Below are 12130 nucleotides of genomic sequence, written 5' to 3' on the forward strand. Positions count from 1 at the left end.
CGTATACACATAGAAGCTTTAGGTGCTAATTAAGATAAATTGGGAAAACAACTAAGGGGGAATAGAGTTTTACTTGTGTGTGAATTTAAAGTAGGAAGAGAATTGCTGGAAGAAAAAATTATAATGAATTAATCTAAAAGTTACTATGCCCGCATTGCAAAGACTTGTCTGTTAGTATCATAGCATAATAATGTGTTTAAAAATGTAAATGTGAGGGGCCCCTGGGTGGCTCAGTTGGTTGAGCATCCTACTTCCGATCAGGTCATGATCTTACAGTTTGTGGGTTCTAGCCCTGCATCAGGCTCTGTGCTGACACCTTGCTCAGAGCCTGCCGCCTGCTTCAGATTCTGTGTCTCCTCTCTCTCTGCCCCTCCCCAACTCATCATCTGTCTCTGTCTCTCAAAAATAAATAAATGTTAAACAATTTTTTTTAAATGTAAATGTGAATGCCTTGCAAAAGAAAAAGTGAAAAACCAGGGTCTATCATCATTGTGAAGGTTAGCTTAAGTTTTAACTTACTTGGGAAAATAAAATCAGCAGGGATACATATAGGAGAGTTCTGCCCTTCAGCTGAAGCTAAAACAATGTGGATTAACATAGACTTCTCTACTGTAAATTATTTATTCATTCAACACACATTTAATGAGTACCAAATATGTGCTAGGCCTTGATATTCAAGGGACAGAACAAATAAAGTGCATTCAGTCTGTAGCCTCAGGACCCTTCCCCTATTAGCTCATGAATCTTTTCTCTGCCAAATTGCCCCAGAATTATTTAAATGTAAATACTTAAAACTACTTAAAAATCAACTGCACTCATCTAGTCTTTCTCTGTTTTTAAACTCTTTTGCTCACATATATTCAAAAAGAATGTGCTCAGCCACACACACACACACAATCACATGTACACAGAAAAGGTACATGTGCACACACTTGTACATTTTTATGTTGGTATCTAAAATGTTTAGTTATAACTTTGAACGTTACAAAGGACATGATTTCTGTTCATTGTATGTACATTTTAAAGTAAACCATAACATCATTGATTTGAATGTAACCAGTGAAATCTAAAAACTGTGGTGATTTGATACTCAGGATAAGCCATTTAAAAATACAAATGTGGGAGGGGGGCTGGGTGGTTTAGTCAGTTTAAGAATCCAACTTCAGCTCAGGCCATAATCTCATGGTTCATGGGTTTGATCCCCATATCAGGCTCTGTGCTGAAAGCTTAGAGCCTGGAGCCTGCTTCAGGTTCAGTGTCCCCCCTTCTCTCTGACCCTCTCCTGCTCATGCTCAATCTCTCTCTCTCTCTCTCTCTCTCTCAAATATACATGAACATTAAAAAAAATGAATGTTGTAAAATAAATACATAAATAAAATAAAAATACAGACGTGGGGCACCTGAGTGGCTTGGTTGCTTAAATGTCCCCCTCTTGATTTTGGCTCAGGTCATTATCTCACTGTCATGGGATTGAGCCCCAAATTGGGCTCCATGCTGGGTGTGGAGCCTGCTTAGAATTCTCTCTCTCCCTTTCTGTCTGCTGCTCCCCTGCTTGCTCTCTCTCTCTCAAAATAAATAAGCTTAAAAAAATGTTACAAATACAAATGCAGCAGAGCCTGGCTGGCTTGGTTAAGTGTCTGACTTCGGCTCAGGTCATGATCTCATAGTTTGTGAGTTGGAGCCCCGTGTCAGACTCTGTGCTGACAGTTCCAAGCCTGGATCTTGCTTTGGATTCTGTGTCTCCCTCTCTCTCTGCCCCTCTCTTGCTAATCCTCTGTCTCTGTCTCTGTATCTGTCTCTGTCTCTCTTTCAAAAAATAAACACTAAAAAACAAAATTAAAAAAAATACAAATCCAATTTTCATTAAAAGTCACAAAATTAACATCATTTCCAGTTACTCTTGAATGTGTATTTTCATTCTACTCCCTTCAAAAAACTTTATCCTATATGTTGTTTTTAATCTATTTAATGTTTCTAAAACAAAGAAAAATGCAGATAAATTGTGCATGTATATGTGTGTGTGTGTATGTGTATGTGTGTGTGTATATACACACACACACACATACACACACACACACACACATATATACATATTTCTCCTGTGATTAAAAAATTATTTTGGGGGCGCCTGGGTGGCTCAGTCGGTTAAGCGTCCGACTTGGGCTCAGGTCATGATCCCACGGTCCGTGAGTTCAAACCCCACGTTCAGCTCTGTGCTGACAGCTCAGAGCCTGGAGCTTGCTTCGGATTCTGTGTCTCCCTCTCTCTCAGCCCCTTCCCTGCTGATGCTCTGTCTCTCTCTGTCTCAAAAATAAATAAAACATTTAAAAAAATTAAAAAATTATTTTGGATTAAGATATTCTCATAAATATTTTAGCATTAAATTTATCAAAAGATAAAATACTATAGATTATGAAATATAATTGCTGCACATGTAAAATAATTTATTAGAAATGCCAGCTTTTTATAAGCTGGATGAAGCTCTGTTTTTCTATTATTTATAAACCTATGGCTAAATATTACTTAATGTTAAAATTGAGATGTTAGCAAAAGATTTATATATCCCTTTTTTTCCCTGCATTTCAATTTTATAAATGCAAGAGTTATGAAATACTGTTTACATAAATAAAAAGATCGGCTGGAAAAAGTTCTGTTATTCCAATGACACTGCACTTGATCTTAGCCAAAAGGCCGAGAAGCGATGTTATTCCAATGACACTAAATTCTTTGAACTATTCAGATTATTTTTTTTAAATAAATCACATGATGAACAATGGGAAGTAATTTTAATGGCCAGCCGGTCACTGATAGAATATTCCTTCAATTTTGAGAGCATTATGGCAAGACCAGGTCGACCCTCCGTGATTCGAGAGGCTTGTGTTGCTTGAACAGACTGGCTGCTCTCAGAATCAGCTAAGCATTCACTACAGAACCCCAGGGCCCCATAGTCTCTTTTACCTGCCTATGGCTTTTACCACTGTTCATCAGGGTCAGATTATTTAAGAGTTACTAGCAGCATCAGGATTGAACCTCTACAATGCTGAAAAAGAAAATGAATCCTGGGTCTTTGTTAAATGCATTTTTATTAGAACCAGGACACTTTTAGAGAAAGTGGGAATTTAATGAAGGGCTCTGAGACATCCTGTGGTGGTTCTGTCTTGTCCGACACGGGAAGTCTGTGCAGACTTAAAGGTGTATACACCGAAGCTAGGAATCATGCATGGAATCGTGGCTCGTCCACTCGCTGGGTTGGTGTCTTCTGACAAGTTGCTTACCCTCTCTGAGCCTTAGTGTCCTCATCAGTAAAGTGAAGGTAATATGCACCTAGTAGAGAATGTGAGGATAACATGACATAACAGTTATGAGCACTTTGTACAGTAACTGACCATACAAGGCACCCAGAGAGCACCAGCTGCTCTCTCCCTTCTCTCCAACAGCAAACTCTCAGAGCAGGTTAAGCTGAGGAAGATTGATTTAAGTGAAAGAGAAACTTAACTGCTATAAACAAAAATGTGCAGACTTTTCTGTACAGTGTCAAATAGAGCAGATGATATGCCTAAGGATTTATACATAGAAATAATAAATGCTAGGGTAGTGGCACCTGGGTGGCTCAGTCGGTTGAGTGTCCAACTTCGGCTCAGGTCATGATCTCAAGGTCTGTGAGTTCGAGCCCCATGTCAGGCTTGTGAAGACAGCTCAGAGCCCGGAGCCTGCTTCGGATTCTGTGCTCTGTCTCTCTCTCTGTGTCAAAATGAATAAACTTTAAAAAAAAATTAAAATTAAAAAAAAAAATAAATGCTAGGGGACATGAAAAGTTCTGTGCAAGATTTCTATGAGATCGGATGCCTTGGTGATGGAGTTATGTTGCTGGTCACGAGAAGGTAATTCTTCTCTCTACCCCTCTTTACCAGTGCATTTTGAAGTCAAACAACACCTCCTTCAAATGTGAATACAGAGCCTCAGAGTTTTGAGGGAATCTTACTAATTCCATCTCCATATACAAAATTTCCTTTTACAGCAAGTTACCCTTCCTTAAACTCTGAAGGTGACAAAGTGTGGCAGCTCAAAATAAAATCTTAATCTTGTCGCTGTAAAAAGTGCTTCTCACCTGCAGCGGTCTCTCACTCAGACCAAGTCTCAACCTCTTGCACATGACAGCACTTCAGATATTCACAACCTTCATATTTGATAGCAAGTAGATAGTGCCCTTGAAATTTAAACTTGAGCATTCTGAGTAGAGCTCAGAAGTTTTAAAAATTGAGCCTATTTTTTAAAGACTTCAGCTATCAATAATTATCATTTAAAGTTGTCATATGTTGAAACCATTTGGGATGAGTCTCCGATCATTTAAAATGTATCTTCATAGACAAAGGGTCTTTTTAACATTTTCCAATTAATCTATTATTTGAAAATGCAGTTTTGCTGGACTCTTATTCTGTGGACACCAGAAGTACTATTTCATTCAATCTGTAAGAAAATTAGAACAAACTGAGAGTTTTTGCCCCAATATTGACCAGTTTACTAGAGATGAAATTATTCATTTCCTGTCCTCTTGAGCATGATTATTAGGGAAAATATGCTAAACCTAGAGGAAAAATCAGCGTATCTAAGTATTTTTATTATGTTTATAGGGCGAGTTTAGTGGGAATAGGTCTTTACAAGCAATCTAAAAGAACTTCCATTTTTATTTAGGAAAAATAAAATGTTTTATGTGTTTGAATTTACTGCTAAATTGCACCACTGTAATATAAAAACTTACTCTGGATGCTTAATTCAGCAAACAATTATTGAGCGTTTCTTCTGTGTATAATAGAGTGCTGCTGATAATGGAGAACACAGTGTTGAAAAACAGCATCATCAACTTCCTCACAAATCTATTGTGAGTGAAATTTACATAATAATAGCTATTATTGATTAGTTTTATGCCAAGCCATGTGTTCAGCATTTGGATTTTTAAATGTATTCCTTACAACAACCCCATTTATTAGATATTATTATCTCCATTTATTAGATAAAGAAACAACATCTTTGGAAAATAAGAATCAGGCTAGGAAAGTCCTATAAAACATAGAGTTTAAGAAAGGAGGGGAAATAGATTCACAAGACTCCTAAGACTGAAGTACATTTCAACAAGAGTTTAGAGCTTATTCTTCAAGATATTTTGGAGAACTCTGAAACGGAAGCAGTAATAAAACAATAATAAAGTTTAAGGAAACTTTATATCTTTTTTTTAAAAAAACAGAAAGTTTAGAAATACAAAGTTGTAAGACTTTGTAGGCAAAGCATTTAACAAAATATGGTATCCTAACATCTAAGATGGCAAACTGATGTGGAAGCCACAGGTGGACTGATAACTTGATAATGTTAAGAAACATGCAGATTCTCCAGGGGTTAAGAATTTGGGTTCTGTATTCAGAATCTTAATTGTATTTCCTACTGTACTCAGTTTGTCTGTAAAATTGTCATAGCCTCTTGAATAGTTGTAATACATCTGTCCTGGATTTTACTAAGAATCAAAACATGGGAGCTATTATTTTGGATGAAATAATTGACAACAACCTAGAAGTCGTTACCTAGTGGTATACCGTGCCCTCTAATCTCAGCCATGTTCTTCTGGACATTTGCATTATTGATTTGGATACTGGCAGAGATAAAATATTGGTGAAATTTGGAAAGATTCAAATCTCTGAGATCTCACTTAAAAATATTAAACATAATGATAACAGTAACAATGAAAGGACAATATATCGTTTGCTGAGTCCCTATTATATGTCAGATACTTCTTATATATTATCTGTAACCATCACAGTAACCTAGAAGGGTTAGCATTATTATTGTCCTTTTACATATGAAGGACTTGAGGCACAGAGAGGTCAAGGAACTGACCTTCAGTTACACAGCCTTAGCAGTCTAGGGGTACAAAGGCAGATCTATCTCAAAGAAAAGCTCAAACCCTTCTGTTACATTCTGTTGTCTCTAATGAGATGACATTTCATACAGATAAGTTAAAAATTTATTTTAGGTTAAAACATATTGTGCTTGAATATGAATAGAATAAGGTATCTGTGGTTTTCTAAAGCTCTCATTAAAAAAATCATAAAGACTAGGGCATCTGGGTAGCTCAGTCAGTTAAACGTCTGACTTCAGCTCAGGTCATGATCTCGCGGTTCTTGGGTTTGAGTCCCACATCAGGCTCTGTGTTGGCAGCTCAGAGCCTGGAACCTGCTTTGGATCCTGTGTCTGCCTCTCCCTCTGCCCCTCCCTCGCTTGGCCTCTTTTTCTATCTCTCAAAAATAAATAAATATAAAAAATAAAATATGTATAAAAATCATAAAGACTTTAACTTACTGTAAATTAAGTCTCAATTACTAATAGTTTGGTGGTGTTTTCATGATAACCACTGTAGGCTCTAGGAATGATAAAGATGTATCCTGTGAAGATCTGTCTACCATAGAGCTGGGGGCATGGGAGACAATAAATGGTGGTGGTAGTGCTCCTGCTGAAGATGATAATTCTTTTTTTTAAATTTTTTTTATCATTTATTCATTTTTGAAAGTCAGAGAAAAACAGAGGGCGAATGGGGGAGGGGCAGAGAGAGAGGGAGACAGAAACAGAAGCGGGCTCCAGGCTCCAAGCTGTCAGTCAGCACAGAGCCCGACGTGGGACTCGAACTCACGGACCATGAGATCACGACCTGAGCTGAAGTCAGCCGCTTAACCAACTGAGCCACCTAGGCGCCCCTGAAGATGATGATTCTTAAACTGAGCAGCCCTCCCTAGTAGAATTGTATTGCATTTTGGATTCAGGGGCTCTCATATAAGAAGGGCCAAATAAACTGGTAAATATCTCAGAGCAGAGTGACTAGATAGGTTTCAAGTCTAAGCCACATAAGGTTAAAGGAACCAGAGATATTTGACTTAAAGGAGAATTAATGGCCCTTCTGTATGTTACTTTTCCTCTTGAAAATTCATGTACATTTATATACATTATATTATACACACGCATACACACATGTACACACACCAGAAGTATGTATAGAATTATGTATAGTGTTTGGCAGTTTAAGGTTAAGGGGGAAAGCAATAAATCACTAAAATGTCAGTCTTGCACAGCAATCCTTTCTGTATCGTAAAACCAAAAGATATTCTTTTTGAATTCCTGGTGAACCTCGTATATAATTTCAAAACCTCAGCTGGCACAAAGATAACCTAATACTGTGAAGTTTACAAAACAAGAATGCATTTATCATTGGAACAAAAGAATGAATACATACTATAGGCAGTGGTTATGACTCTGCATTTTGTAAAGCACAGAAATAATTTTATGACAGCTCCTAGATTTCATTTGATGTGTAATACATCTGGGTCCAACAGCATTGACTCAATAAATTGTTCTTCAGAGACAGATCATCAGTGACCTTGTAATCTGCCCCTACTGCAAGAAATGGCAGTCTTCACCTATCAGGGATTTTACCCTGATAAGGGTAAAATTAATTTACCCTTTATCTATTAATTTACCCTTTATCTATTAATTAATAGATAATTAATATTATCTATGCCCATGTGCCCCCAAGTAATATGGAGGTCTTTGGGGAGGAGGCAAGTGAAAGCAAAAGGCTGCTGAGTTAAGACCAGCTGTATTTAACTTTCTCCTTAGCACTGTTACTAACTCCCTTACCTCATTTGACTTGGACCTTGTCAACCTATTAGAGCTAAAATGAAAATGAGTGAGATCCTCTAGGTCTTTGGTGCTTTTTTTTTTAATGTTTATTCGTTTTTTTGAGAAAGAAAGCATGAGCGGAGGAGGGGCAGAGAGAAGACAGAGGTTCTGAGGTGGGCTCTGAGCTGACAGCAGTAAACCCCATGTGGAGCTCAAACTCATGAACTGTGAGATCACGACCCAAGCCAAAGTCAGACTTTCACCTGATGGAGCCACCCAGGTGCCCTTGTGCCTTTTCTGATACGATCTTTTGCAGGCTTATACTTGGGATTTGTGCCAGAACTATATTCCTTAACTAGCCTCCCATCCTGACTTCTCCTGAACAGTCCTCCAGACTACATAGCAAAAGCTTGTACTAGGTACTGTCCTTTTACTGTCTTGAACCTAACGTGGGGTCATCTTTCGTGTTTTTCACCCAATCATGGGAAATCTTCAGAGAAGCCCTCGTATTCAGATATATTAGGATCTTTGAGGAGGTAAGGATGAAACATGGAATGAGATGCCTTTAATGTAATAGCATTGAAGTATTTAAGCAGAATTTGAATGATCATCTCATAAAAAAATTAGAAAACGAGGCAAGCTAAAAATTCTCTTTCAACTTAGAAAACCAAAATAGCATGACGTTTCCAGCATCACCGTTTCCTTCTTAGCCCAGTTCAGCTGTTCTCTGTCACTGTTCCTTGTTAAACACCAGGAAGTCAAGGTGGGTGGCCCAGAAGGCAGTTCTCGCATCAATACCCTGGTAATATGCTGACTTATCCTGGTAATGTATTCAGTGTCATAAATGTGTTAATGTATCAGAGATTTGTTTAACTTTTGCGGGTGGTTTGCATAATGAGTGGCTTTGCTTTGATGGTAGTACTAGGGAAAAGGCTTTTAACCTTATTTGGCTAATTCCTTGGAGATGGAAGTTTCAAAATATACCTCTTAGGGGACTAACGAGGTCTAAGTTTGAGATATTGTTGCAGTCATTTCTCACTGCATATCTCAAAGGTCCATTTCACTGGAAATGGATAGTGTGTTAGAACTGTGTGAGACTGTGGAGTCTGTTATAGCCCGGTCAGTGCTTTTACTTAGTCTTATGAGACTGAAACACAGGAAGGTTCAAACTCATTCTGCACAAGTAGTATTTGAAAGGAAAATTTTCATTTAAGTGTTAAATTTACAGCCTTCACGTTCTAGAATTTGAATAGTCGTATTACCAATTTCATGAAATCCGTTTTAACTGGTGAAATCCCATCTCTCAAATCTTGAACGGTCTTGCACATTGAGGAGTGAATGTGCTATTTGGGGCTAGGATGACGTAAGTATCTTTTTAAATACTGATTGATTCATTTACACTGTAATTTGGTAAGTCACAGGCATTTCTTGAACCCGTATTTTATGTCAAGTTTAGTAGCATTATTTCCAGACATAAGTAACTCTTCAAATATGGTGATTTTTTTGAGGCAATTGATGTAAAAAAAAATGAAGAAGAAAAGCAGGTGAGTGAAAGTCCTGTAAGTTGCTTCCTCAAGAAACAGTCAAAATAGGGGCAGCTGGGTGGCCCAGTTGGTTGAGCGTCCAACTTTGGCTCAGGTCATGATCTCGTGGTTCATGGGTTTGAGCCCTGTGCGGGGGTCACTGCTATTAGCGCAGAGCCTGCTTTGGATCCTCTGTCCCCCTCTCTCTGTCTCTCTCCTGCTTGTGCTCTCTTTCTCTCTCAAAAATAAATAAAGACTAAAAAAAAGAACATTCAAAATACAGAAAGTTTTCAGAGTTACCCAGCATTCTGATCACTTCATAGGAAACCAATTGCTGAGAGACATTGCTGTGTAACAGATAACCCTAGATTTCAACACTTAAAACAAAAAATACTTATTTTCTTACAGTTTCACTAGGTCAGGAATCCGGGAGCAGTTTATCTGGGTAATTCTGACCCAAGGGTCTCTCCTGAGTCTCATGTGAAAGCTTGGGTCGGGGAGCAGTCTCTCCCAACTTCCTCAGGCCTAGGTTCCTCAGTGACTAATGGCTGGCGATTTCAGTTTCTGACCACATAGGTCTCTCCTTAGGCTACTTGAATGTCCTCACAACATGTCAGCCAGCTTCTCAGAGACATAACCTGGCTAAGATGGAAGTCTCAGTCCTTTATATTCTAATCATGGAAGTAAGAGGTGATTACTTCTGCTATATATATCCATTAGATATGAGTCAGTCAACTCAGCCAACATTCAAGCAGAGGGTAACTGAACTCCATTTATTAAAGAGAGGAGTATCAAAGAATTTGTTGACATAACTGAAAAACCATCACATGGATACCTTATGGGAGGAGCATTTATAGACCAGTATGGCTTAGTGCCCCTAATTCCAGCTCTGAGAGAACCCATCTGGTAAACAGGAAAGAGCACTCACTGCTCAGGAGAATGAGAAGATGTGATTTCTTATTCTGATATTAACTCAAGGTGCAATCTAAGTTAGTGGTTCTCTAACTTTAGTGTGAACACAAATACCTTGTGAGATTGCTAAAACATGGATTTCCAGGTCCCGTGCCCAGACATTCTAATTTGGTGAGTCTCAAGTAAAGCAAGACAGATTGAATTTCTAAGAAGTTCTCAGAGGGTGCTGATGCTGCCAGGTGGGACCAACTGTAAATCTCAAGACTCTGATTAAACTATCTTCCTCAAATGTGGCCCATGGGCCAACAACATCAGTATCACCTGGGAGCTTGTTAGAATGGTAATATGCTCCAGTCCAAAGCTACTGAATCTGAAACAGCAATTTCACATTTTCTCTATGTGGCATTCATGGCATTAACATGTGGCAAGCACTGCAATCCAGAAAAGATTGTTTTGCATATCAGGGCCTCAGTTTTCACTTCTGTTAAAATGGCTGTTTTGATCTTATTTCAATTCCAACAGTACTGTGGGATGAAAAATTGCAGGCTGAAACCAGACATCTGGGACTGAATTGTGCTTCTGCTAGCCTTACTTTCTACATGAATAAGATGGGGGTCATAATAGCATCCTCCCTTGGTGAAGCTAAGATGAAATAGCATTATGAATATAATGTGCTTAGCTTCCATTTGAACAGAGTGCTAGAGTCTGACATTGGTTTTACATGTTTACATGAATATTCAGGTTGCAGGCAGCACAGCGCTGTTTGTGAAATTGCTTGTTATGTTGGTTCCACCTATTTGATTAGTTAATTTAGTAAATTTACTGATGCTGTAAGTGGAATGATTCCAGCTAATGATTATTGATTTGAACCTCAAGGAGAGAGAAATAAAATTGGTTCCTAGGTAATTACAACATAAAATACATATATTGAGTGTATGCCGATGATGACTAAAGATTATGAATATTAAAAAAAAGCAATATAAAATTGGGACCAAGTTGGAGGGAGGCAGATTATGGCTCACAAAGTAATTAAAACAAAGATGAGAGATGACTGAAAGAAAACCAAATGGGTTTGCCTGTCAAGTGGACTGTTCTTCACTACTGGAAGTCAAGCTGTTAGGTACCCTGAGAATGTATATTGCAGAGTGGTTTCTGTTTTGAGAACTTTAAAATAGATGATTTCCAAGGTCCCTGAAATTCTAATATGACTCAGGGAAGTCCATATTTTGATATGAGACTGTTGTTTTCCTCTGAGAGTTATTGATGAGCTTCCACCAAAGGACATAGCAACTTGTATTGCTGAGTAGGTAAGAGTATATTATTAGGAGTATATTATTAGTAGGAGTCATTCAGACCACAGTTAGAATCAAAGCTCTACCATTTACAACCTATGTAACACGGGCAAGTTATTATACACCTGTCAGCATCTGTTTCCTCATTTGTTCATGGCTTTAAGAACAGTACCTGAGTCAAAATATGCTGTGAAGGCCATATAAAATAAGCCATCTGAGGGATTTAACAAAGTTTGACACCTGGTAAACTTTTAATAAATGTTAGCTGTTCTTATCCAAAATATTTATCTAGGACATGCATCTCATCAATTTTCAGAACCCTCGCTTCTCTTCCGGCTATAGTGAGGGAAACCCATGTCTTACAAACTAAGTCATTTCCTGCATTACACTCTGACTCTGCAGCACTCACATTTTTCTGTATCCTCAGAATAATATAACTAGATACCCCCAAGTAAAATTTTACACTCACCAGAGCCTCCATTTTTATTTTCTTTTTTTTTTTTTTTTTCTGAAATTTATTGACAAATTGGTTTCCATACAACACCCAGTGCTCATCCCAAAAGGTGCCCTCCTCAATACCCATCACCCACCCTCTCCTCCCCCCCACCCCCCATCAACCCTCAGTCTGTTCTCAGTTTTCAACAGGCTCTTATGCTTTGGCTCTCTCCCATTCTAACCTCTTTTTTTTTTTTTTTCCTTCCCCTCCCCCATGGGTTCCTGTTAAGTTTCTCAGGATCCACATAA

At 38.2% G+C, this 12130-nt stretch overlaps 1 protein-coding gene and 1 pseudogene across 3 annotated transcripts in view; one reads left to right on the forward strand and one right to left on the reverse strand.

Annotated features, from left to right (window-relative positions):
- GRM5 (glutamate metabotropic receptor 5) overlaps nt 1-12130 on the forward strand; it is a 530110-nt gene that overhangs the window by 86002 nt on the left and 431978 nt on the right. The window lies entirely within an intron of this gene.
- On the reverse strand, nt 2539-2703 carry LOC122484623 (annotated as a pseudogene).

This window comes from Prionailurus bengalensis, chromosome D1, assembly GCF_016509475.1.
Source record: "Prionailurus bengalensis isolate Pbe53 chromosome D1, Fcat_Pben_1.1_paternal_pri, whole genome shotgun sequence".
Lineage (NCBI taxonomy): Eukaryota > Metazoa > Chordata > Mammalia > Carnivora > Felidae > Prionailurus > Prionailurus bengalensis.